Here is a 25,778-nt window from a genome sequence, read left to right as displayed (position 1 = left end):
AGAAAAAAGAAGGTGCATTCACAATGGTAGTGGATCAGTGGAAAGGCCTCCATAGGAGCCATCAAGAAACCAGTTGTCCATTTACATAATCAGAAGAGGTTCGGTGACATAGAGCTAGTTGCTATCTCTGCTTTGCAAATCAAAGTCATGGTAACCTGAGCTCTTACTGCTCCTCCTAAATGAAAGAGGCAGGCTGAACCAGCACTTCAAAATTTGATCTGAACTGTGAGATTAATTATCCATCTTTTATTATCCAATCTCTGACCTAGACAGCTCCTATTTCTATCTCTGCATTTCAAAATCATGAGCACATTGTGGATGCTATTGGATCACAAATTATCATCAGTAACACAGGCCAAGGTCAGGAACCATTTGGTTAAAAGTATAAATTATGGGAAAAAATGACTTCTTAAAACATATTGCATGTTTTTTCCCTTCTCTGATCTTGAAGTTCTGAGAAGATTAAACATTGCTTCACTGTGAGAGGATTGACTAGTTATTTATGTTTTATAGCATATGAAACCGTAAACCACTAGAAAGATTATCTATACATGTACATAGCACAAATGCAGGGAAAGAGCAGAATTCCTCTCCTGTTCAGCTATAGTGAAAAGAGAAACAGCATGTTCAGTTCCCACATCCGTGTTACCAGCAAAATTCTGACAAAACAGACAATGTTCAGAAAAGAGCAACAAGATTAAGTGCTAATTTACTAAGAAAGATTGAAAAAGTGTAGCCTGACCCAGCAGCACTGTAATTGAGGCATTGTAGCAGAGTGTACTGAGTGGAAATACATTATTTAGGATTTAATGGATAAAATTAACAAAAGGGATAAAATGAATCCATGTCAGGAAAGGAAATGGGAAGACTAATCCACTGCTGCATAGGATTTTAGGAACTGAATCATTGACACTGTTATGCCACTCCCAGTAACAGAACAGCACATCAAGCCCTGAGGAGTTTCCTACAGAAAGCCTGAAACTGTGAAAAGCAACCAGTTCAATGGGAGGGAACAACAGCTGCTTTCCCTGCCTCTGAGTTTTATGCCTGCTAGGTTCTCCAGTTCTGCTACAGGAAGCATTCTGTACTAAAAGGTATTCTGTATAGAATAAGAATTCCTATAAAATAAATTATAGATTTTGTAATTAAATAGAGAAGGTGATGTATTCTTCAAGAGAAATAGTCAAGCTTTCTGCATTGAAAAGCTTTGAAAACATACAAGACACATATTTTTACAGAAAATGTTAACTTTAATCTGAAGGAATTAAAAATATTATATATTTGTGAATGTTTACACCATTGTCAGTATTGTTTGTTTTCATAGTTATGCTTTATTTTAGTACCTATTATTTAGTACCTATTTTAGGAATTACTTCTGTTTCTGTTTTGTGCATTATTTGTGGCATACCTGCTGAGATCCATTTGTTAAATGAGAAAAAGTGTTTTTACAACTGTTCTACCTTTTCATCCTCCTTCCTATTGACTTTCATTTTTCAGACTAGTTCACTGACAGTTTTCCTGAAGCCAGCTTGTTAATTTTGAAGTTGTAATTTTCCCATAATCTGTTGCTCCCACCATAGACGTACACTGCTCATTGCACACTGAATTAGGAAACCAGTATTTTTAGACCTCTGTCTCTAAACTGCAGGCCCAGACTTCATGAGGATCCTGAGCAGTTCTCCTCTGTGTCCTATTCCTGACCCACAGGAATGATGTAAACATGATATTGGGCTATATGGGGTTGATTAGGGATTGACTTGGCAGCTGCAGCCACTTATGCTAGGTCTCTACAAATCCCACTTGCACATACAACCTGTGTTTAAAAAATAAAAAATAATAAATAAATAAATAAATAAATAAATAAATAAATAAAAGCTGGGGGACTCCTGTGGAGCTGTTATTATTCTTCTGCCCATAGAAAACAATGTAGACTATACAGTATTAGCATTAATTATTCTTGTCTGGATTCTCCAACTACAAGCCAGACTGCATTTCACCAACTGCTATGTACACATGATCATAAAACTGCATCTGTACTGAGGAGTCTACAAGCAAGGCATAGGAAAAATAACAAGAGACACATGCAATTTATCTGCAGAGCAAAACCAAGACCGTAATCCAGGTTAGTGTGTCATCACCTGAAAATAATTCACCACCACTGTACACTAATTATCTTTTCTTAATATGCAGAACTTACATAATATACCTGATAAAAACAATTAGAAACATGTAAAGATTCATTTGCAAATGTATACATAGCCAACTATTCAATGACTGTGATTACATATCAAAATTTAGTTCTTAATTCTAAACATAAATATACATCACATTGTTAAAACCTAGATTATAAGAAGGTTTTACCAGAGGGTGTACCATTCTGTCTAGACAAAGCTACTCCTGAATCTGAATGGGTATTTTCATGTAGTAAACAAGATATGAATTTGACACAATTAAAGCAAGTTTTTAGTATTTTACCATGTGAGACATAAAACACATTATTTCCTTGTGGAACACTATCAAGAATCTTCACATAGGCAGTCTGGTTAATCTCTGTCAGACATCAACTGACTTAGTAAAAAAGCAAGAGATAATATTGCATGTGTTTCAGCTGGCATAATTCAACTGGAGTAAACAGAATCTGCAACTTTAGTCTGACAACACTGGTCTCAGTCCAGCAGAAGATACATGTGCTCTTTCAGATCATTTAAACACCAGGAGCCTGGATTTTCTCATCCCACAGCATGTCCTTGTACTGTGGGAAATGTCGCTTACAGTCCAGTTCCATGATAGTAAGACAGAGAACAGTGACTGAAAACGATAATTCCACCCTTTTGTTATTGCCAGCCTTCTCAGCCTCACAACATGTATCCCTTGGGATGTGGTGAGCATTTGTGTAGCTGCACACAACTATCAAGGAGCTGATATTAGTCAAACAAATAAACAAACAAGCAAACAAAACAGCATGATGAAAATCCTTTGCAATCCCAGTTCTGTTCTTTGAACAGATGCATTAATGTTTCTGCTGGCATAAGGCAAGGTCTCCGTGTCGGTGGAACTGAGGGGCTGTATCAGATCAGGGAAGAGTGAAAGCATTCTTTTTAATGGATACAGTTTCTGATTTGATACAAAATATGTCTTCGATAGTTTAAATGTATGCTCAGCTTTGTCTTAATAAGAAAAAAATGTCTCAAAACTTATTCATTTTTAAGAGATTTTTGACTTTGTCTATAGATCTCCTGACTTAGGTTATTCTTACAAGTGTAATTCTTACAATCCCAATTCAAAAACCCATTCATGAGTCTGCTCATAATTTACTGAGCTAAAACTGAAACTAACAAAAGTTTATTTAAGGAATGTCTTATGATAAGGTACTTGTCTACATGGAAAAAGAATAGGGATCTTAAAACTTCATAATTGCACCTTTTCAGAATATTTTATATGAAAAGCTGTGTGTTACTTGTTGGCAAGAACCTTCCCCATGAAGTAGGGAGGTCTTTAATGCCTATAGGACTTCATAAACTTTCTTCCTACCTCGGACTATCAGACAAAAAACTGTCTGCTGTTGATCTGGTCATCCAACTCAAGAAATTTCCATAACGTTGCATTAAGTACTCCATGACTGATACTTTCTTGATTTATCAAGGGAGCACATGGAACTTCTCTGTTCTTTCAGCCACTGGGCTAATTTGGGCTCAGAATATGGTATTGTGAATACAAAGCTTTCTATGACATACAGTGTACTGTAGAGTACACTGGAAATAACTCCATCCTCTGGCACTTACTGGGAGCAGCCTGTAATAAAACTACTATTTCTACTACATGCGTGCTCTGAGCATTTTGGCTTTTTAAGAGCTCCCAGTTCTGACTTCTAGGACTGCCAGACTTTCTCTTCAGGTTCTCCCATTTCCCAGCTATTGGCTATGACTCTACATAAACCTGAATTTGCTTCTGCAGTGTAACTATACTGTGAATACTTTTGTGCTGCAGAGAACTCTTCAAGTCTTTAAATATTGTAGGAAGTATGCGAAAACCCATTCCATTTATGATGATGGCAATAAAGTCTAGAACTGCAACATGTAATACATTGGAAAAAATTGTTGCCTTTCATTTCTGTACACATTTGAGAGCCATTTCTGATTTTATGAAATGTAAGTCTGTCAAATTTGCTGAAATTTCTTGGTTCTACAGATAGACTGCATATAAACTTTTTAAACTATGTATAACAGAAGTTGTTAGGCTATGTTTCCAAATTCAATAGGCAGGTAATCTGTTCTCTGATTGGACTGACATGTCAATACTTCCAAAATCTTAATATAATGTCTCCATAAGCAGTGAGGCAGTTCTTTATCTTATGTTCCACAAACTTCTGCCAGTGTTCAAATGTTTGCTTGAAAAGATCTCAAACACTACGTATTAACAGTCCATGCAGTTTTGTTTTGTTTTGTTTTTTGCCCTTATGTTCTCAATCTAATGGTCAGTATTACAAGAAAAGTTGATACAACTATTTTGAGGGTATCTCTGTGTAAAGCATAACAAGCTTAACACAAAGAATGCTTCAGTAGTAAAACTACAAGATCAAAGTTAAAAATGCCTCATTTAGTTGTGATGACAATTTTGTTAATTGAACAATTTTAAAAGTATGCAACTTCAGCTATTGCAGTTACTTCCTTTGTAATTAGTGACTTTTCAAAGAGCATGGGTTCTCTCTGCAGATCCTTTCAACTGACCACTCTGTCGGCACCATAACAAGACGAGTGGGAAGTCAGTCTCATGAGAACAGACTCATGTCTTATTGGTCAATCCAGATTACTGCTACTATAAATCTGTCAGTTATGTGCAACAGAAAGTCCTGAATTGTCAATGCTCGTGTCTTTAATAGTAAATCAGCTGCAAGTAGATCAGTGTTATGAGAGAAACATATATTTTTCAGTACTTTTAGAAATTATGAATACTCTGGATTCAGATTTTTTTTTTTCTAATAGAACTGCATCCAGTGTCAAAGCTTTTTAATGGTCTACCAGACCGCTGTTATGCAAAACAGTGCTATCTTGCCACTGTCACTTCAACTGGGTGTATTTTAAAAAAAGCAGAACAGTAAGACTGTCTTTGTATTAAACTAAATCTATGAAGCCTGGACTTTGACTCAAACTATCATGTAGATGTTGTCATGTTCCAAAACTTCTCAGTCAGGTCAAAATTCCCATTATATTCAGTGAGGAACTCAATACTGATGTTCTAAGGGCAGATGGTAGATAAACAATGCCTTTATTGTGTCACTTGTATATCTTGCATTTACTAAATCATTCGCTAATGACCGTTTATCAATAGTGATAAAATATTTTTTCATAATCTTATTATATTTTCTGAAGATAACATAAACTATAAAAGAGAAACACATTAGTATTCCTTCATTCTTAGAAAAAAGGTCCAACTAAAAAATAGTGTAAGTTATGCAACACCACCTAGAAAGAAGTTATTTTATCACCACTTGGAATAAATGGCCACTCAAAAGGACACAGACTGGAATGTTTTCTTGCAATTCTAGCTTAAGCTAGTAGGACAATGTTTGGCAGAGCTCAGCTGTCTTCATAACAAAATGTCTCTGTGCAAATATTGGTCATCACAAATTAAAAACAGTAATGGAAAAAGCTACAAATATAAAGCAGGAAAACAAAGAAGATTCTGTTTGGCTTTGAAATAGAGAAGAAAAATTATGTTTTAATCTTTTTTAAAATGAACTCTAAATGAATGTTCTTACTTATCACAAGCAAATACATAAAAATAAAATTATATAGATTAAAAATGCAACATTGTTATAGACAGTAATCATAAAAATATTAATGTTTTATTACAAAATTACAAATAACAACAATTGTTATGCTATATTATGATCTTATATCAATATAAATAATCGAAAATTATATCAGTAATGACTGTCTGTGGAAAATTATTTTAATTTGCTTTCCAAAATAACTGCTGAATTCATATTTACAGATGAATTTCTCTCTATAAAAGAAAACTGGATGACAAAGAGTGGATTTTATTTACTTGTTTGGTCAATTTATGTGTACATAACATAATTAATATATGGGGCTTCTGCTATTTTTAACTTGTTGAGGAGATACTTTCCAGAGTATATTCTTAGTTAAAACAATTTTAAAAATTCTAAGAGATCCAAATGATTTTTTAACTGATTTCATGATTTTTGCTTCATCATGTGTTTGTCATAGGGTTTAGAGAAATAATAGGTATAAGAAAAAATCTTATTATAAATGCATTCCAGATCTTAGCAAAAACTATGTTATTTTACTCAAATTCCATTTTTCCTTATTTCTTAATACAGTGCTTTAAAAGCATACAATGATCAATTAAAAAGTAAAAGCAAAATAGAGAAATAAATACTTATCTTTTATCTCACATCTTCCCCATCCCAATCTTCAGCCCAAAACCTCATTTTGTTTAGCATGATCTATCTGATCCAAAACACAGATCACACTTCATAACACTACTGCAAACATGCAGAATCTCTGCATCCATAACCTTGACTTTTTTCCACTGGCTGTGAGGACTCTGGTCCACTGAAGACTAAAGCAAGATCTTCCCTCATTTCAGAGGTCAGTAGACAAAGATTTCATTTCCCTTTCCTCACTCTATCTCTCAAAGTACTGATCTTCCCATGTACCTCTGGAATCACCACTCTTGACTTGTCTGCTCTCCAGGTGAAATGTCTTTCCCCATCACCATAACCATTCTGATACTCTGAAGGATAAACCTATTGTTTACACTGCCCAAAATCCCAAACAGCTTCAGGGCAAGATCCTTGATTTGACAGACTTTCTGTACTAACAATTTGTTCTTCTGCTTCAGGTCTGCCAATACAGTCTGCTTCTTTAGCTGTGGATGTACTTAAGAAGGAAGCCATTAATTTAATAGCAGAAAACTTATTGACAGTGCTTCACTTTTTCCAGCACTGCTCAGATCAGATTCACTCACATGAGTGCTACAAAGCAAAACTTCTAGAAAAGGAATAAAACTAAAGCAGGAAGATGGGAATGAGCCAGCAGTGTGCTCTGATGGCCAAGAAGGCCAATGGGATCCTGGGACGCATTAAAAAGAGCGTGGACAGCAGGCTAAAGGAGGTGATGCTCCCACTCTGCTCTGCACTGGTGAGGCCACATCTGGAACGCTGTGTCCAGTTCTGGGTTCTCCAGTTAAAAAACAAACAAACAAACAAACAAGGATCTCCTAGAAGGAGTCCAGCAAAGGGCCACAAAAATCATAAAGGGCCTGAGGCATCTCCCTTGTGAGGATAGGCTAAGTTACCTGGGTCTGTTCAGACAGGGGAAAAGAAGACTGAAGAGAGAAGGTGGCCACTGGCTCTGCCTGACATCAGCAGTGCTGTGGAGCACTTGTGTTGTACAGCCTCATGGGTGATTTTTGGCTCTGTGACATCTCTGTGATGTCTAAAACTGGAAAAAATGTAATGACACTTTTTCCCTTACACACAATTTCTGTGATACATCTCTTTGATTTGCTCTAAAATATATATCCTACAGCATCTGGGTTTTACTCTTTTGCCTTCTTAGTTTCCAGATATGTGTCTGTTACAGTAAACAACTTGATTATCTGAAAACTCTACATTAGAAGCTTGCAGTCGGGAAAGACTTTATTAGCAGTAACTCTGCACTATAAAACAACAATTAACCTAACTTCAGAGGAAATTATTTTTAGAATTTATTCCAGACATGTTTAGTCTGCTGGAAATACGTTTATACTGTCTCAGTCTTCAAAAAGCACGATGTAAATATTTATTGCAGATTCCTGATTGTAGGGTTTTTGTTCTGATTGCAAGTATGACATTTTAAATAACGTCTTTGCACTTTCTTATGTTTAGGGAAGAGAATTAGTACAATTTCTTGACATATTTATCTCTTTCAGACTGAACTAGTCAGATGTGTGCTTATAAATTGTAGAAATTTTCCATTAACATAATCTATTTAATAATCAGGTGTGCTATTACTCATATAAATCAAAAGGAAGTCAACACTGACCATTTCCTTTTCTTGTAATACCATTTATTTATTAATTAGTTTAGTGTAGTCGCTGACTCTTTAATGAGAGTTGATGTGTATGTTTGCAATGATTGGTAATGTACAGGTTATGTTAATAACAAATGAGCAGCAAAAGTATCTCATTGGACTGGTCCACTTGTGGAATATTATGGGGATTGATCACATTATAATTATCTCACCCTTCAAGCAATTTTGCTGCTACAGAAGACTTAACATTGTATTTGTAAATATGATATATATTGATCCTCTACATAAAGCGTATACACACACAAAAAAATTGCCCTCTAGGAATGTAATGCTATAAAACAGGAATCCAAAGTTCTTTGCATTAGTATAAAGAATAACCTAGCTGATCAGAACTGTTCCTACGGAACAATTTTCTTTCCCATTGGAAGATGCCAATTCAGTGAAATCAAAACATTCTTCAGATTCCTTGCCCAGTTTTTGCTCATTCACTTACCTTCTTACCAGTAAGTTTGAAGTTTCTCAAATCACAAATCAACTGGCAAACTGAAATGACTTGAAAAACTGCATGCCTGTAACAATCTAGGCCTTGTTTGCAAGGGCTGTCTGTACAAAGTCCTCAGAAATTTATTTTACAAGACAGGATTGCAGCCCCCATGAGTTCCTAAGGACCCCATACCTAGGGGAACAAGGCAAGGGTGTTTGAAATTTCATTACTGTTATACATAATGTGTGATTTTATTTCCCATTAAGGAAGCACAAATTCTATTTATTGCTTCTCAATTAAAAAAAAAAAAAACTATTTCCTCTTAGCTATTCAAACTGACACAGAGTTGCAGTGCCTGTCCCTTTAAAATAGGCTCAATCCAAGATATGAGGGCATGCAGACATTGGTGGACATTAGATCTAATCTGTAACCTGTTAGCCTTGTTCTGTGTTCACTAAACATGATATATATGTAGTATGTTAGGACTAGTAACTCACAGAGAAGGAATATGCGGAGCATTAACATGATGCCACTATGGAAAGTGCAAGAAAATCCAATATTTCAGTGGATATACTAAAGCAGCACTCAGTACACCAACGAATTCTTCTCCATTCTTCATTAAGTGTACTGGTGATCCTCAGCAGATTGTTGCCCATTGCCTTATTTCCCTCCTCCCTGACCCCTCCCTACCTTTGCTTGTCTTATACATCAGAGGAAATACTGCCTCTTGCTCTTCATGCATGCTTTGACAGGCACAGGAGTTTTTTGAGGCTTTGTCAATAAAAGGCATTGAACGAAACATTGTATGTTTCCTTATAGGAAAACATACAATTGCTCTGTTATCTCAATAAGTGAGAGTGTTACTGCATCTGGCAGCAGATTTGTAATACACATTTTAATAAGAACATCTGTATCTCCCTGCATAGCACCAGCACTGTAATATCTGCGGCTAGTGCATGGTTGGAAAATAAATAGGTTATTTCAGAACTCTTGAAGAGAACCAAAAAGATAACTTCAGTGGCAGAAGTCTTCTGTATAAAAACTTTATTTCAGCTAAAGCTTAGTCAGCGTCAGCAAAGGTTACCCCACAAACATTTCCCAGACCCAACCTCTGTGGAGCCAAAGTAATTATCTCCGTGTTCATTCCTTTCTTGTATTCTGCTGTGACTGCCAACAACGAGGTCAGTTACTACAAGATGTTATGGTGGTTTCAGCAGTGCAGACGCTTGTCTACCAGAAACAAGCAGTAGACTATTGACATGGAGGGAAATGTCAGCTTGCCTCAAACTGCCTTATATAGCCACACCTTTGTGTAAGCATGGATTTGTATTCAAAGCCTCTTAGATAAAGTAGTGCTTGTTACATGAAATACATTCTGTATTTATTTCCTTCCTGCTTAATAATGATCTATTATGAATTAAAGATTCTTCTTGTTTAGAAAGAATTAAACATTAAAAAATCATTGGTGCTACTGAAAAAAAAAGAAAGCATTTAATGTGAATGAAGTAGTATTTTTCACAACCAAATATAATTGTTGGTTAGAGAGCAGCTTCTGATTAGTATTCCACTCCTGCTTTAGCTTTTCACCTAAGTTTTTGGGAGTGTCATTAACCTACTATATAATTTGCTTCTTTTTCATACAGTTCAATCATTCAGTTTACTGTCTTGTGAAATTTAATCATTTTAGTATAATATTTTTCTGAAAAATACAACTTAAAAGAATCTGACAAGGCATATGAAAATTTAGAAATACAGCAGCAGTAAATAAAAGGCAAGCTTCATCCCTACTGTCAGCTAATTGAGTAATCCACTGTTCTCACTATACTTCCAAATGGGATAGGAACAAATGAGATAAATGAAAAAATAAAGCAGTGAAACAAGGGCAGAAAAAGATTCTTCCAAAGACGTGAATACAGAAGAAGAACAAGATAACCAAGTTAATTCATTTATAATCCTTTTGTTCTGCTTTCTGTTTCCTCTGGAAATTAAAACTTAAATTTTGGAGTCAAAACTGTTAAATAATGCTTTTATATATATATATATATTTTTTTTTTTTTAATGTGCATTTAAAAGGAGGAGAAGACTATGAAGTCATATTTCCCTGTTTCCAACTAAGTATGCAATTTACGTATGAGCATAATCAGGCCTATGTATTTAGAATTACAAAACCACAGCATGGCTGAGGTTGGCAGGGACTTACAAAGGTTATTCTGGTCCAACCCCTTCTCAAGCAGGGACACTCAGAGCACGTTGCCTAGGCCCATGTCCAGGTGACATCTGAAAATCACCAGGGAGAAGACTCCACAACCTCTCTGGGCAAAATGTGGCAGTGCTCCAGCAAAAGAGTGCTTCCTGATGTTCAGATGGCACCTCCTTCCTTTCAGTTCATGACCATTGCCTTTTTCCCTGTCTCTAAACACCACTGGAAATAGTCTGGCTCTGTCTTCTTTGCACCATAACAGTTTTTAGACACAGGACCGTGCATAAGCAGATTCTCCAATAACATTGTTAGATACAGAAGAATATGGTCTAGCCAAGTAATTTAGCAAAGGAAATAGAACAGTCATACTTGGCTTAATGATTTCAAGGAACTGTTTTCAAATACACTGAAAACAAATACTATCTTTTCAGGAAATTCAATAGGTTGTGAGGTAGGCCTCAGGTACTTAAGAAGACTCATGGTATTTTAGCAAGGTTTTTTGTTGTTTTTGTTTAGATAGATTGAGAAATTCTCAGAAACATGCTAGTATCCAGTTTTGTTTATTCCTAGCTAAATACTGTGCACAGTACGTGAGAACTTGACCTTTTTTCATGCTAAATTAACCAAAATACAAGTCTTCTCTGAGTTGGATCAGATGTCTTATATAAAGTGAATTATTATTATCCTCATTCATTGCCGAATTTGCTTCCAGTCTCCCTTTCAAATATAGTGCAAGTCAAAGCACACATAAAGAAAACAAAACTGAATTGAATTTATCCAAAAGGTTATATACCCTCCTTATAATAAAGGAGCTTGCACCTAAAAGTAGGCATTAATTTTTATAGTATGTAGTTTCACACTATTGATATGGTGCTGCCTACCAGTATTTCTACTGCAAAGTCAGCACAATGTCTAACAGGATCAGCACTCAGTGATATCTACAGATACGTGTAAAATAAGGTGGGAGAAAAAGATTGTGAGTAACTGAGTATTTTTTCACCAAACACTTGTCAGGTCTTTTGTCATTTCTGAGCTACTTAGGGCAAGAGATTTGACATTTACAAAAAAATAAATACTTATGTTAGTGCTGTTCATATTGAGTCAATATGAAGATAATCTCTTTGAATAGAAATTATCCTAAATTTTAATAACTTGTTTTCATTTACTAAGCAGCTTTTCTTATACCGAGCTTAGTTTGCTCACCTCCATAGTCACACTTACTTGAAAATTTTAGTACCTCCATTCATAATGCACTGTGCATGAATCAGCTCAATTATGCAAGGCTAAGTTTAAATACATGTAAAGGGCACTGAAGAATTTAAATAACATCATGTACGCTCAGTTCATAGAGAAATATGTATATATATATATACTGTGTTAGTTTAATAGCCATTTAAAAGTATTTCTTAATAGATTTAATGAATATTTCACAGGTACAGTATTTGATCTACTCTAAATGATTACAGGAATGTTGAAAACATACATATATATTTGTAAAACTGGTTATTATACTAAAATAAAGACATTTCATTTCAGCAAAATGTTTCATTTTAGCAATATAGTTCATACTGACAACATATTAAAAACCTACAAAGAGTTTCTATTAATCAAGATAGTGGAAAAGAACATACTTCCAGTGCCAACTTAAGCAAAACAGCTACTGTATTATCTGATGAAAAAACAGAGGTCTGAACATGAAATCCAGTTTAGTTTGCAGTTGGTAGCAAATATTGTCTCAATACCTCCCTTTTCTTTGGGGAGAGTAGCAAACTGTCCCTTATGAAATTACAAAATAATTAGTGTATCAGATAACAACATCAATATATGAAAAAATGAGAGCAATACATTAAGTAATCCTCACACTCATCAAATATGTGAATGAATCATAAAGGAGGGGCAGAATTCTTCAAAACACAAAGAGAAAGAAAGTGCCACCCTTCAAAACCGATGCCCAAGAAGAAGCAGGAGGAAGAAGGGAAGAAAATCACAGAATGTAGCAAACTACCACTAAATCAGGAGTAGATCATAATACGAAAATGGTACTGGCGCAAAACTCTAAATAACCCCTACCCATATAACACAGATATGACAATCTCTCTTGCTTTTTTTCTCTCTCTCTGACATTATACCAATTTCTTTGTAGTTATTCATACTTCATAAAAAAGTCTCATACATGACACCTTTATGCAGCTGGTGACCCTGGGAGAGTATGGCTATAGAGAACGACGTTTGTTGATTTTGAATCTTCCTGCACTGAGTACAGGACGAAGATTCCTTTGTGCAGCTGTGCTGCATCCACACTCTTTCCCAGATTACTTCAGCTTCTAGCTTGACTCAGACTGAAAGGACTGAAATGGTGATTGCTAGCCTCTTTGGGGACTATGAGATTTACCTTCATGTCTGGCAGTCTACGTTCAATGGATTCCCTGGTAAAGTGTTCAAATGGAGCCAGTGTCTGGTACTACTCTTGCTGCTCCTTTGGCTTCTCTCACAGCAGCCTGTTATGTTCTCCTTATCTTCTTTGTCTGCGTATAACCAAGCAGTAGCTTAGTACTCCCTACAAGTCAGCCATTGTTGCACGTGTCAAAGGTTGCCCAAAGATATTGTAGACCTTTCACCCCCAGAGATCTTCTATAATGTAAATTCTCTTGTTGAGTTTTTGTTTGCTTGTTTGTTTGGTAGGAATATGGCCTATTCATTTGCAGGAAAAGCCTTTTCTCAAATTTCAGGTCTGGATAACTGTAAACTTTTCACAATACAGATCTGTTAATCTTCTTCAATGACAATCTGCCCAAAAGATGAAATGAACAAAATATTACTGGCTTTTTGAGGACTATATTCACTTTTCTTTCCTGAACCTTGATGACAAGGTTTAATAAATGTATTTTTCACATGGGATATTCCATGTATCTTAGTTACATACATAGGATGCCTGCATAACACGGATCATCCACCTACTGAAAAGACCTGAACTATTCACCAGCAGGTGTATGCAGAGACTGGAAATAAGAAGAAAGAAGTTTTTGGAGACTGCTGAGTTCAGCTTTGCACGATAAAGGGTGGAAAACTGATATGCATATATGCCATCAGAGGGCATTGAGTTTCCTGTGGTGAGAATTAGTTCTTTTAAGAATTTCTCAAGCCAGTTTGACTGAAGAGAAAAATTAAGACAGAGCAGAAATCATTCCCACCAATTCAGAAATACCAGCAGAGTAATCAAGTACAAACGTCCGTGACCTAACTTTTGTACTGCATTGTATTGAATCGTATTGCATTGTACTGCAGTACATTGCTTACTAACAACAAGCAACCCTTAAAGCTGTGGGAACTTTTTTCAGAACTCTCCATGGTCTTCCCTGGGATTCTGAACATGCATAATGAGAACAGATCTCTCAATAATGACTAGCTGTCACATTAAATACATTGACATTGCCTCACGTCTATTACCCCTCTTTGTCTATAATAAATAAGCAATTGAAGAAACAAAACTGTGGTTTATTATTATTGTATTTTACTTAAGGCCTGGTTCTTCAGTCACTTGAAATACATAGCAAAACTCTTCCTGACTGCAGCTGGTGGAGGATTTACAGTAGCACCACATCAGCAGAAAAGACTTTGATTCATTTCAGTAAGTTCTTCCACTTACAAGATGTATAAATCAGACAATCATACTTTTACAAAGACAAGATTTCTTTATATTATTAAGTCAGAGCAAATATTCTTGGTCATCATGGGGTGATCAGAAAATAGCATAAACTGAGAAAGTGTTCCAGCCATCATGCTACAAAACAATAATTATGTAACGTTTGGGGACCTAGTGATGCACAGTGTATAAATTGTTCCTAGAATATGGAAAACATTATTTATGCTCAGGTTGTATTTTAAATACAGAAGATCTGCTTGTAACTTCGTCATAGACAGTCTTGCATTCAATCCTGTTAATTAATTCCAGCCATGCCTACAGGCAGCCAGCTTGGAAAAAATATTTGTTATCTACAGATTATTTCAGATATGCATTTAAGTAAAGAGTGTTTATATCAAATAGACAGGGTATGAGTGCAAACTACAATTTGTTTTGAAAGCTGTGGGCATGCAAATAAACATGCAAGCTGAGTACTCTGCACTTTGGATACAATGAAAATTGATAGGTTGGTGTGCTGCCACTGAATAGAGCTTCTGACAGAAGCTCTCATAGATGACCATTTATTACAAATGCCAACAGGTTGTTACCTTATTTATCTAAGGTTCAAAATTCTTCTTTTTTGCCCCGTGTAATTTGGTAACTAAGGCTAATTAACCTAATTTAGTTATCTGTACAAGCAAAGTAAATAAAGAGAAAACCTTTCTTTGGCACAGAAGGCAGCCAGCAGAAAACAGCCAAGAGACAAGCAGATTCTACTGGCCCTTATGAGAAGATGGCTGCACACAAACTACCTGCTGTGAACAGCCCAGCCGGCCCATGCACATTTCTGCCCTCTGCCCAGGAGCTGCTTAGGAGAATGCTATTCAGTTCAAGCCAAAATCATGCTTGGTACTGTACGAGCAATTTAATGGTGTAGAAAATTTGAGTTCTAGTGCCTGGTAACATTCCCTGGCACTGCTTAATTTACTTGTGTTGTAGCCTCAGTTGTAGGGGTACCCTTTTAGCTTTTTCCTGCAGTGGAAGAGCCAGGTAAAATTATTTTGTGCACATGAAAGGAACATTGATATACAATGGCACTTTGGTTTAAATATCTGCTATAGCATCTAGTGACAAGGAATGAAGGAACGAGATTATTTTTACTGAACTGCTAAAACACAGCAAAGTTATTCTAAGTGATTACCATTTTTCTCAGGGCTTCTGGATCACTTTTCAGAGGTACCAACTTACTGCCATTGTCTGTACAGGGAGAAGGAATTTGGCATCCCTGCGTAGCACAGCACCTGAATTGCTCCTTGCTCTCTTAAATATGAATGCTACAGCAGTGAAGCACTTTGACCAGGGACTGTGAACTGATAGCCAGAAATGCTGCATAAGCTGTGATATGGAAGACTTGCAGCCTGGCACACAGCACCTGAGCCTATGGGTACTGGGAACCCTGCCCTTCCAGTAGGTACAGCAGTGATCTTTCCCAGGGTTGTCTTAGGATCAGACTGCTCCGGGTCCTTTTCTGATGGCCCATCTCTGTACCCATTCTTCCTGCAACCTATTACTCAAAGGAAAAGCTCAGTCTTCTGTAACTTATCATGTTGTGAACATGAGTCACACTCAGAGTCAAAATAAACATCATTTCTAGTCTTTGTATGTTAAATCCACTGCAAATCTTCTGTTGTCAAATGACAAACCCATGTTAAATGTGTTACATATGATAATACAATCTTTGAAACAGTTTTCTAACTAATTCTTACTATAATTACTATAGAAATTAGGCTTTGAAATAAATATATTTTAAAGTCCAAAGTAGTGCCTAATTACATTCCAAGGAAGTAGTAAACTCTTCTATCACCCAAGAATGGTCGACATCATTTATTTTAATGGATATATATTACTTTGAACTAAGTCTTTGCCATCTGTTCCACTCCATAATTAGGAATGTAAAAGGAACATATTTCACAATTACATCACTAAAATGTATAATGTAAGTATCTTAAATGCATGTGTATGTTCTCTGAACAATGTAGAATGAATCTGTGATGTTTCCCTCACATTTCAGAAATAAATCAGAATGGATGGAAGCTGTGTAGTCATTACGCAGAAATTTTCTTGATACTGTTAACTTGATTCACAAAATTCAGGATAACGGGAATATTTTACTGTACAGCCACTTTAAGCAAAGTAAAATATATGTGCAGAATATGGGAATACGTCTAACAGTATCATTTTAATTTCAGCCTCTTTAAAAAATAGTTATCAAAATAAAGCTACATTTCTGTAACAATATGCTTCCTGCTGTTAAATGGACAGCTGTGAGATTTTATTTTAATATCTAAGGATTTGTATGAACAGAGAAATTGAACTGATGACTTACATAGCATCGGCAATATACCTTAATGCAAATAACAAATACAGGAAAAAACAAAGTGCTTGACAAAATAGAACTTTTATTTCTTGTAGTATTTACGTGGATTCATATTCCTCTGCCCAGAATTAAAATTTTCACTCACATGGTATTGATTTATGTTACAATGTCATCAGTGGAATTACTTTTCATCAAATAATCAAACAGGAATCCTGCATTCAGAATATGTGCCATTACTTGAAAAACACCAGGGAAATCCTTATCCTCAATTAGAGTTAATTTGGGAGGAATTTGGAAACAAACTGTTAATTCATAGTGAGTTTTTAATGACAGTGCATAAAGAGGAGCCAATAATAATTAGATGGAAACCCTACAATGAATGGGTACATAAATATTCTCTGCACAGTAGACAGTGTACAAATAGATACCTCAGTGTCTACATGAAGAAACATTTGATGGTACCTTGCAGACCGCAAGAAATGCAGAGAAATCTAGTAAGTTTTAAATGGTGTATGTGGATTACTGAAAGCAGTTCTAGCCAGAGCCAGCATGAAGCACTGGTAGAACCATTTTACTCAGCAATCAATTTACATTTCTCAGTAGGGAAAATTAGCACCAGCTCCACTATGCTGTGTTGCAAGCTACTGATCAGCAACTTCCAACAGCCAAACTCCCACATTTACAGCTACCTGTGCACTACATTACAACCTGTTGTGCTACGTGCCCCAAGATGATAGCCCCAAGTAAATGTGGAGTAGCATGCTTGAGTCTGATGAATGGAAAACTGAATGTTTTCCCAACATCCTCACAGACCTGAGAAGATTATCTAAAGAAAAGCAGAAATATATCTTAAACTGTCTCTCTGACCATCTATGAATCTATCTGATAGTCTGTCTTCTGTCAATGAATCTAATTTTCTTGCTGAGGAACAAGCAGGACAAACTTCTGTGCTTCCTGCCTCCAAGGCAATGAGCCCTCGTAGAAGGAGAGGTAGTATTAAGCACTTCCTGCAGTCCCTTAAGCATTAAAATTGCAATTTTTTTCTGCTCCATTTCTGTGCTTGAGGAGAAGGGGAAATGTTAATTGCAGTATCCCTATGTGCATCATCTAAGCATCTTGTCTTTTGCTGCACACACTCAAGCATCGCATGAGTGACAGTATGCAACTAGTGTAGTTGAAAATGAAGCTCTCCCTGTTCCGCTATCTGATCCCAGCTTTTCCCAAGGAATTCTTCCAAAGGTGCTGTTTATCTCCCCTTACTCCTACTGGGGAAAAAAGTAACATTTCATCTGCCAATTCACTCTGTCATGCTGGCAATACTAAAATGAAGGCTTTGCCCAATATATAATTGGAGACACAGGTGCTCCCTACACAACATCTAAAAATTATTTACAGTTCCTTTTATAACTTGTGCCCTGAAGGGATGACAGAAAGACTTTGGGGAAGATGCTAGGACGGGCATGACAGCCTACTCATTTCTTTTCTCACGTAAACAATTTGCATTTTCAGAAAACAAGAAACGATGTAGACACAATCAGCTAACATATCTTTATGAAATGCCAATTTTCAGATATTCTATTATCTTTGCCCTGAAAAAGTAAGTGACTGGGCACAAATACAGTATAAGAACATGTATAATTTTAGAAGAGGGGAGGAGCAAAGGGAAAGATGAGAAGAGGAAAAGAATAGAGAGGAAAAAGTAAAGCTTGCAAAGATTTTTAGAAATAATGTCCCAAAGAACATTTAAACATAATCAAATTGGAAAGTCAAAGTCATCAAGTATCAGAAGCTTTGCAAAAGTTATTGAATGCAGTAGAGCTTGTGTGTGTCCTTGACCACTTCATGCCTGTTGCACCTTGAAGTATAATGAAACAAGATCCCACAGTAAATCAGCTTCCTCAGTTCCCTGCCTGGAGAGATATAGGAAGAAAACCCCATGGAAACATAGTGCTCACCAGATCCCATCCCTGTCCACGTAGAAGGTCAGAAACTCTAAACATTCTGACTTTAAAAAGATGATTAGAGCTCCTGGGAAAGACTGGAGGCTGCCTGTGGTACGGAGATTCATGAGGAGTGATTCTATCTTCCTAGTGCCATCTTGTCCTGAGTCTCGAGAAGAAAAGCTCAAAGCCTTTCTTCTTTCCACAAATCCTAAATGAGGGAAATACTATCACATTAAACAATCTAAAGTATCTTCCTGGTCCCACTGTATTCAAGCTTCTATAAGTACTTCTATAGAAGAATATCATGTGTTCAAAATATTGAATAGCATATTTTAGGTATCAAATTTCTAACTCAGACAGAACAACATAAAGGAAATACAAAAAAGTATATCACGTAAGAACTATGGCATCATAGCCCTTATGTTAATCTTCCATGGGAGAGAGGAACACAGAGCATGTTAACTATATACTGAAAAGCATCCTCATTCAGATCAGCAGAAATTTTGCACAGTTCACAGAATCACAGAATCACTGAATCACAGAACGGCCAGGGTTGGAAAGGACCGCAAAGATCATGAAGCTCCAACCCCCTGCCACATGTAGGGCCACCAACCTCCACATTCAATATTAGACCAGGCTGCCCAGGATCCCATCCAACCTGGCCTTGAGCACCTCCAGGGACAGAGCACCCACAACCTCTCTGGGCAGCACCTCTGTTCCAGCACCTCACCACTCACTCTGTAAAGAATTTACCCCTGGCATCCAACCTAAATCTTCCCTCCCTCATCGTAAAACCATTTCCCCTTCTCCTGCAGTTATCTACCCTTTCAAAGAGTTGATTCCCCTCCTGTTTGTAGGCTCCCTTTAGGTATTGAAAGTCTGCAGTGAGGTCACCCCACAGTTTTTTTTTATCCAGTCTGAATAAGCTCAGTTCTCTCAATGTGTCTTCATAGGTGAGGTGCTCCAGCCCCCTGATCATCTTTGTGGGCCTCCTCTGGACCCTCTCCAACAGCTTCCTGTCTTTCTCATACTGGGGACTCCAGACCTGGACACAGTACTCCAGATGGGGCCTCACAAGAGCAGAGAGGAGAGGGACAATCACTTCCCTGTCCCTGCTGGCCACCCCTCTTTTGATGGAGCCCAGGATACCATTTACCTTCCAAGCCACAAGGGCACACTGCTGGCTCATGTTAAGTTTTTCATGCACTAAGACCCCCAGATTCTTCTCCTCAGAATTATGTCTTATTGTCTCAGCCTGAATGCAAAAGACACTCTGTGCAGTCATAATCTCAGCTCTGAGAATCACAAGGCTCACAACTGCAACAAAGATTGTGAAGAGAGCAGTTTAATGCATCTTTCCTCTGTTTTACCTCTGGATTAAATAAGATACCTGTATGAGGAACCTGTGATACCATACTGGAAAGAGCCTTTCTAAGGAAGTCAAAGAAATTAAAATATAAAACAATAAATATCTGAGAAAAAAAAATCCCAAAAGAAAACAAGGAAAATTAAAAATATAAAATAAACGAACAAAAAACCCACCGAAATTAACCAAATAACAACAAAGAAAATCAGGTTTACAAGTCAGCAATTTCCTCAGCCTTTGAAAGTCGGAAACATCTGCTACTGCTCTAAGTGGCATATTGGATAAGTTGATCATTTCCGAATACAGCAGTATCATCACCCAAGAGTATTTCCACCAAGCTCAGGGACATATGGAAAGTCTGCATACTTAAATTGGGTTTAGGGAGCAGAATTTTTACAAGAAGAAGCTTATTATTCTGAAGACTTCAGATAAATCTCTGGTAGCTCAGTTTTCATCTTTTTTAGATAGTGCATATGCAAGGCATTTTATGTCTCCCAGTGTTGTGTTTTGACAGTTCATAAACAAACTAGCTCAGGATTTCACCCTTATATTTTCCTGTGTCTGTAATACAAAAGCACGCAGCTAATAGTAACTTGTTGCAAAGAATGAAAGGACAACATCAGGCAGCACTGGGGATAACGCAGCAGCCCAGAGGTCAGGAGATTCAGGTCCTCTTTTTAGTCTTTGCCACTGACTTAAAACAGTTGATATGAAGAGATTCACTCAGTCCTTAGCTTTTGCCCCTGTTTCTTTCTTCAGATGATGGAATTATTTGGCAAAAAAAAAAAAAAAAAAAAAACCCAGCTGAAGAGTGAAAAGAATCCTTTCCTTATACAACGTGTTAAGATTCCTTTTGCTAATAGAAATGAAGATCCATTAGGTGACCGCACATGGTAAATGCTTTTACACAGTTATTTGGTCTATAATTTCCTAAATGCCATAGCATATTACTACTTTGTTCCTCCTTGTCTAGGCTATTAAGACCAAACCTTAACTTACTGTTGAGGAGCATTAGGACCCAGTTTCACCCCAGGCTACGGAATCTCCTTTTCTGTAGACGCTCAAAAGCTACCTGCACACTGTCCTGTGTAAACAACTGTAGGAGAGCTTCATTAGCAGGAGGGTTGGACTAGATGATCTCTAGAGGACCCTTCCAATCCCTACAAGACTGTGATCTTGAGGTCCCTTTCCTCACATCTGTCTGCATCAGGGATGGATGAGCAAGGTTTGAAATTTTAGGCCTAGTGGACAGAACTGGCTGTGTAAAAGTAATCTATTTTAACTCTTCACAGAATCATACAAGAACATCTTTTGTTCCAGTCATTCTTCCTGATTCCATCAAATGCATGGATCAGAAACGCTGTCTCAGCTTTAATACCTTTTGGTATTCAAGCTACAGGATCTATGTAATATGAACATACCTACAGCAGTCAGTAAACAACGTAGGTCCCTACTGACTACTGTAGGTAGGTTCTTATTACACAGTCTTGACAGTAACTGGGTATTGCACAAATTGATACGTTCTGCTCACAAAAAATGCTTAATATCTCCTACAGTTTCTGCCTTTAGCCCTATTTTTTTTTTTCAAGGCCATGTATACATTTCTTGCTGAGATACTTCCTACGAGCACTGTCAAAAGACATAATTTTTTAAGTAAATAATTTCTAAGGAGGATAAATTTGCAGTACTTCATCAATTCATAGAAATACTGTTTTTAAGAGTTTACCCTAAATCACATGCACTTCATGCACTTCCCAGGGGTAACACTGCCAAGGTTCCAGAGTTGTTGCTTAAGAAAACATTCAAGCTCTGAATTTATCAGAAGTGATTTTACTTGCTTTAAGCCATCTTCTTATATTGCAAAATAAGCATTTATTGAATGGCAAGCATTTAACTTCAGGGTTAACAAAAAGATTCTTCCGCGTTTGTTCTTGGAGTTGAAGGTAACACTGAGCTCCACATCACTCTTGTTGCCAGTTGATATTTAATCTTGGAGACTGGCTACAGAATATGAAGAAAGAAAATCCTTAACGTGGCTAGATTTGTCAATACAGCCATTTAAATCCTACCTTTTCTTATTTATTTTTTTTTTTTTAAGTGAGTCTAACGATAGTCTTCTTTCTTCTAACTCCAAAGGCCACATTTTAAACTGCTGGAAAACAGGTACAAGTCATAAATTATCAAGTGACACTCTGTAGTATGTATTTCAGAGAGGATATTTAAATAATTACAGAGGTTATTCCTGTCCCATTAAATCCACACATTTAGTGCCCTCCCCAAACCCTTGCCCACACATGTAGTGCTGTAACTCGTGCCTTCCTATTTTGAGTCCCATCTCTAACACCACCTCTCAACCTGTTCTTCTGTGCCTAAAACAGAATAGTCAGGGTGAAGAACAGATTAACAGGAGTAGCTTTAGTATAGCAGAAATTATGATAGACAATAAGAAAAATGACTAGTGAGGTTGCAACTATATGCTCTGTGGTTTCAAAAGACATTTGACAGGTCAAGAGCTGAAAGAAACAACTTCTGTCCTTTAGTAAATTTCATGAGTGAATTCTGGTAAATTCAAAAAGCTTAGAGTCCAATGAAGGCCATGGCAACCATAAATCCATGGGAACTGACATTCTGACTCAGTGTGCCTTTCTTCCTGTCTGATACCCATGAGAGACCACTCAACATCCAGTCCCAGGGATTTTTTTGGTAGGAGTTTAGATTGACAATGCTATATAGTCTAGCTTTCCAAGACACTGCTAGAACCTCTGGCAAAAGTATTCTAGCAATCTTTCTAAGTGTCTGCTTTCAAAGTACATACATAACATCTTGTGATACGATCACATGCATAACTTGAAATAATTTCAAGTATACAGGACCTTTGTCCAGACCTCTGCTTACTAATTAGACTTATCTGAAAGCTTTGATATGTTTTGGATTAAGCCACTTGTTAACAACAGGTTGAATTAAGGATAAGTTATACTCTCAAAACATCCTTGCACCTGTACATTGAAGTCAGACTCTTAATCTTAATGGATAGTACTTTGATAGGTTATCTCTGAGTATGTGTTCTTATCTGTGAGAGACTTTCAGAAAAAATATACAAATCATCCAGGGTAATTAGAAGTTAAAGTGTATTGTACTAGTCCAAATTTTATCATTTTAAACTGCAGCTTAGTTTCTAATTATGTTTCAAAATCTTTACTTGTGAAAAAACATTTTAAATACCATCAGAACTTAATAATGAGGTAATCTGAACATTCAAAAAGCATTTAAAATACCTAAAAAATAAACAGGAATATATTATGAGTTAGCATAAAACTGGGAGTACTCTTTTGACATACACTACAATTTATGTAATCAATACTACTCTTACATCCGAGCAACTCCAAAATTAGATAAGAAATAATTCCCACTATAAATAAGACCATAATTTTCCTTTGTTATTATTTTCTCCATCAAACCATAGAACATTTCCTCACAGAATACCAGGAAGATCATCAGCAATTGTCAATGCTTTCAGATGGCATTTTATCATGAAGTGTCCCAAGCCTTCTATCAATATGTACCAACTGCTTTGACAAGGAACAAAGAATGAAGGAGTGCGTATGTGTATTCTTGGGCTACAAGAGCATCCCCTTGTTACCTACTATTATATGTGTACATATATATTCATAAATAATCATGCTCATTTTGACAGCAGTTCATTTTTTTTCTCCCCTAGAAGACTGTTACAGAGAATCACTTTTTTTTATTGAAAACTTCCCGATTTGCAGTCTTAATTGATTTATGATCATATTTTACCGTCGGTCATCATATCCCTTCTCCTTTCCCACCTACTGCTAATTAACCAATTGACATTTACATAACAACCATTCCAGCTTCCCTTAGATCTTCTTTAACTACTTAAATTTGACATATTTTTTCAGGTTTTCCTAAGGTAACACTTACCCCAATGGGCTGTGTTTGAAACTCTCTGAAGAAATGACTGTACTATGATGTCATCCTATGTTAGACATTGAGAACAGTAAAAAGTCCATATAAATGTTTCACTAGTGGGGAAAAAAAAAAAAAAAAAAAAAAAAGGTTCTGTCAAAGCTTCCATAACAGCACAGTCAATCAATTACAATCACTTGATAAAAAAATTAAAAAATAAAAATAAAAAAATGCTTATTGATTTCTAGTACCCATAGAAGCACTTTCCGTGATGTAACTCAATTACTGCTCCTGATTGGGAATAAACAGTACAAAGCACAGGGCAGTATTTATATTAGATTTCATGTGCTTCCACATTTTTTTTTTCCTAAGAATGATTCTCAAAAATTTTCCTTTGCAGGATGATGTTACATGAACTTGTGATACTTAGCAATCTTCAACACTGAATTGGGCCACAAAAAGAAGCATCAAAGCCATAGAAGAAAAAATACTACTAATGTAAAGGACTATTATCTTTCAAAGGTAATGCTGAAGCATACACGACCCCTTTTCAAGACTATTCTCCTAGAATAGGACAATTTTTGCCTCATTGTAACTGTATTAACATTAAGATTTTGGTCTAAGATAGGTAGCTAGACTGCTCCTACAGTCAGTGCAGAGATATACATCTTTACAGGGTAATTCGTAGGCGTATAAAATATGTGCCCAAGGCTTTCCCTAAATTTATGCAAAAGAAAAAGGAAGAAAGAAAAAAAGAAAAAGAGAGAGAGAGAGAAAGACACTTCTAAAAGTCCACATCTTCCACAAATGGGATGAGCTTGATTTCTTTCAATTGTGTTCTAAGATCTACAGGAAACTAGGCTGAATAATGATCTGAACAGCAGTGTAAATTAGTTGTTTCAAAATAGTAACCAGAGAAACAAGAGTGTAACTTCAGTACAATTTAGATCATAGTTTGGCCTCTGGTGTTGAGTAACTCCCATACTTTCAAATCGAAACAGTTTGCAAACCACCGAAACTGCAAGCCAAAACTTGCTAGGTTGGCATGTCATCAGAGGAGCTGTTGTGGGAAAGTGCTTAGGGAATATAAATCTGCCAATCTATCATTTTACTTGCAGTAAATCACATCTCTGTCTGTGGCCCTAATATTTATTTTGTTGCAGTAATGCAAATGGAAGGGATATTCTTGCCTAACGAGCTGAGTTGAACTAAAACCCCTTGATTTTTCTCAGGCTATATATTCCAAGATACCTGCTTTTATTACAAATATTCGATTCTGGTAAAATTCATTCTTTCCATTGAGAAGTCTTTCCATGGAAGATATTAACAGCACAAAAAAAATCTACAAAACTTAGTCTGCATATTTAATTCATTATAATTACAACAAGGGCTTTTGGACAGCTTTTCTCCTATGTCCTGGCAGTATACAAACTATGCTCTGATGCTTTAATATTTGAGTTTTGCAACGCTCCATATCTATTTGTTGTGCACCCTAGAGTCAGCTTAAAATATATAAAGTTTTCATCAAAGTTGGCTTCAATTTCTGTTTCAAATTCTATTTCAGAGAAAAGCTTTACTTCCTTTTCAAAATTTATATATAGATTTGTGCCTTAGGGGATTATTTGTAAGAACTGATGCTAATAATAAATCTGTGTAATTAGAAAATCTGTCTTCAATTCCAGCAAATTACTAAATCCCCTACTCCTTCACCTCCATTGAAAGATGAGCTGCTTAGAAATGAAACATTATTTACCTAAACAATTAAACTGCATATAGTGATACCATATGTAGTATACTTAATAAACAGAAAATAGTTT

Source organism: Lagopus leucura, unplaced genomic scaffold (genome assembly GCF_019238085.1).
Source record: "Lagopus leucura isolate 7727_CA_CO unplaced genomic scaffold, USGS_WTPT01 Super-Scaffold_100008, whole genome shotgun sequence".
NCBI lineage: Eukaryota > Metazoa > Chordata > Aves > Galliformes > Phasianidae > Lagopus > Lagopus leucura.
The sequence above is the reverse complement of the archived record's forward strand: the minus strand, read 5'-3'. Positions refer to the sequence as shown.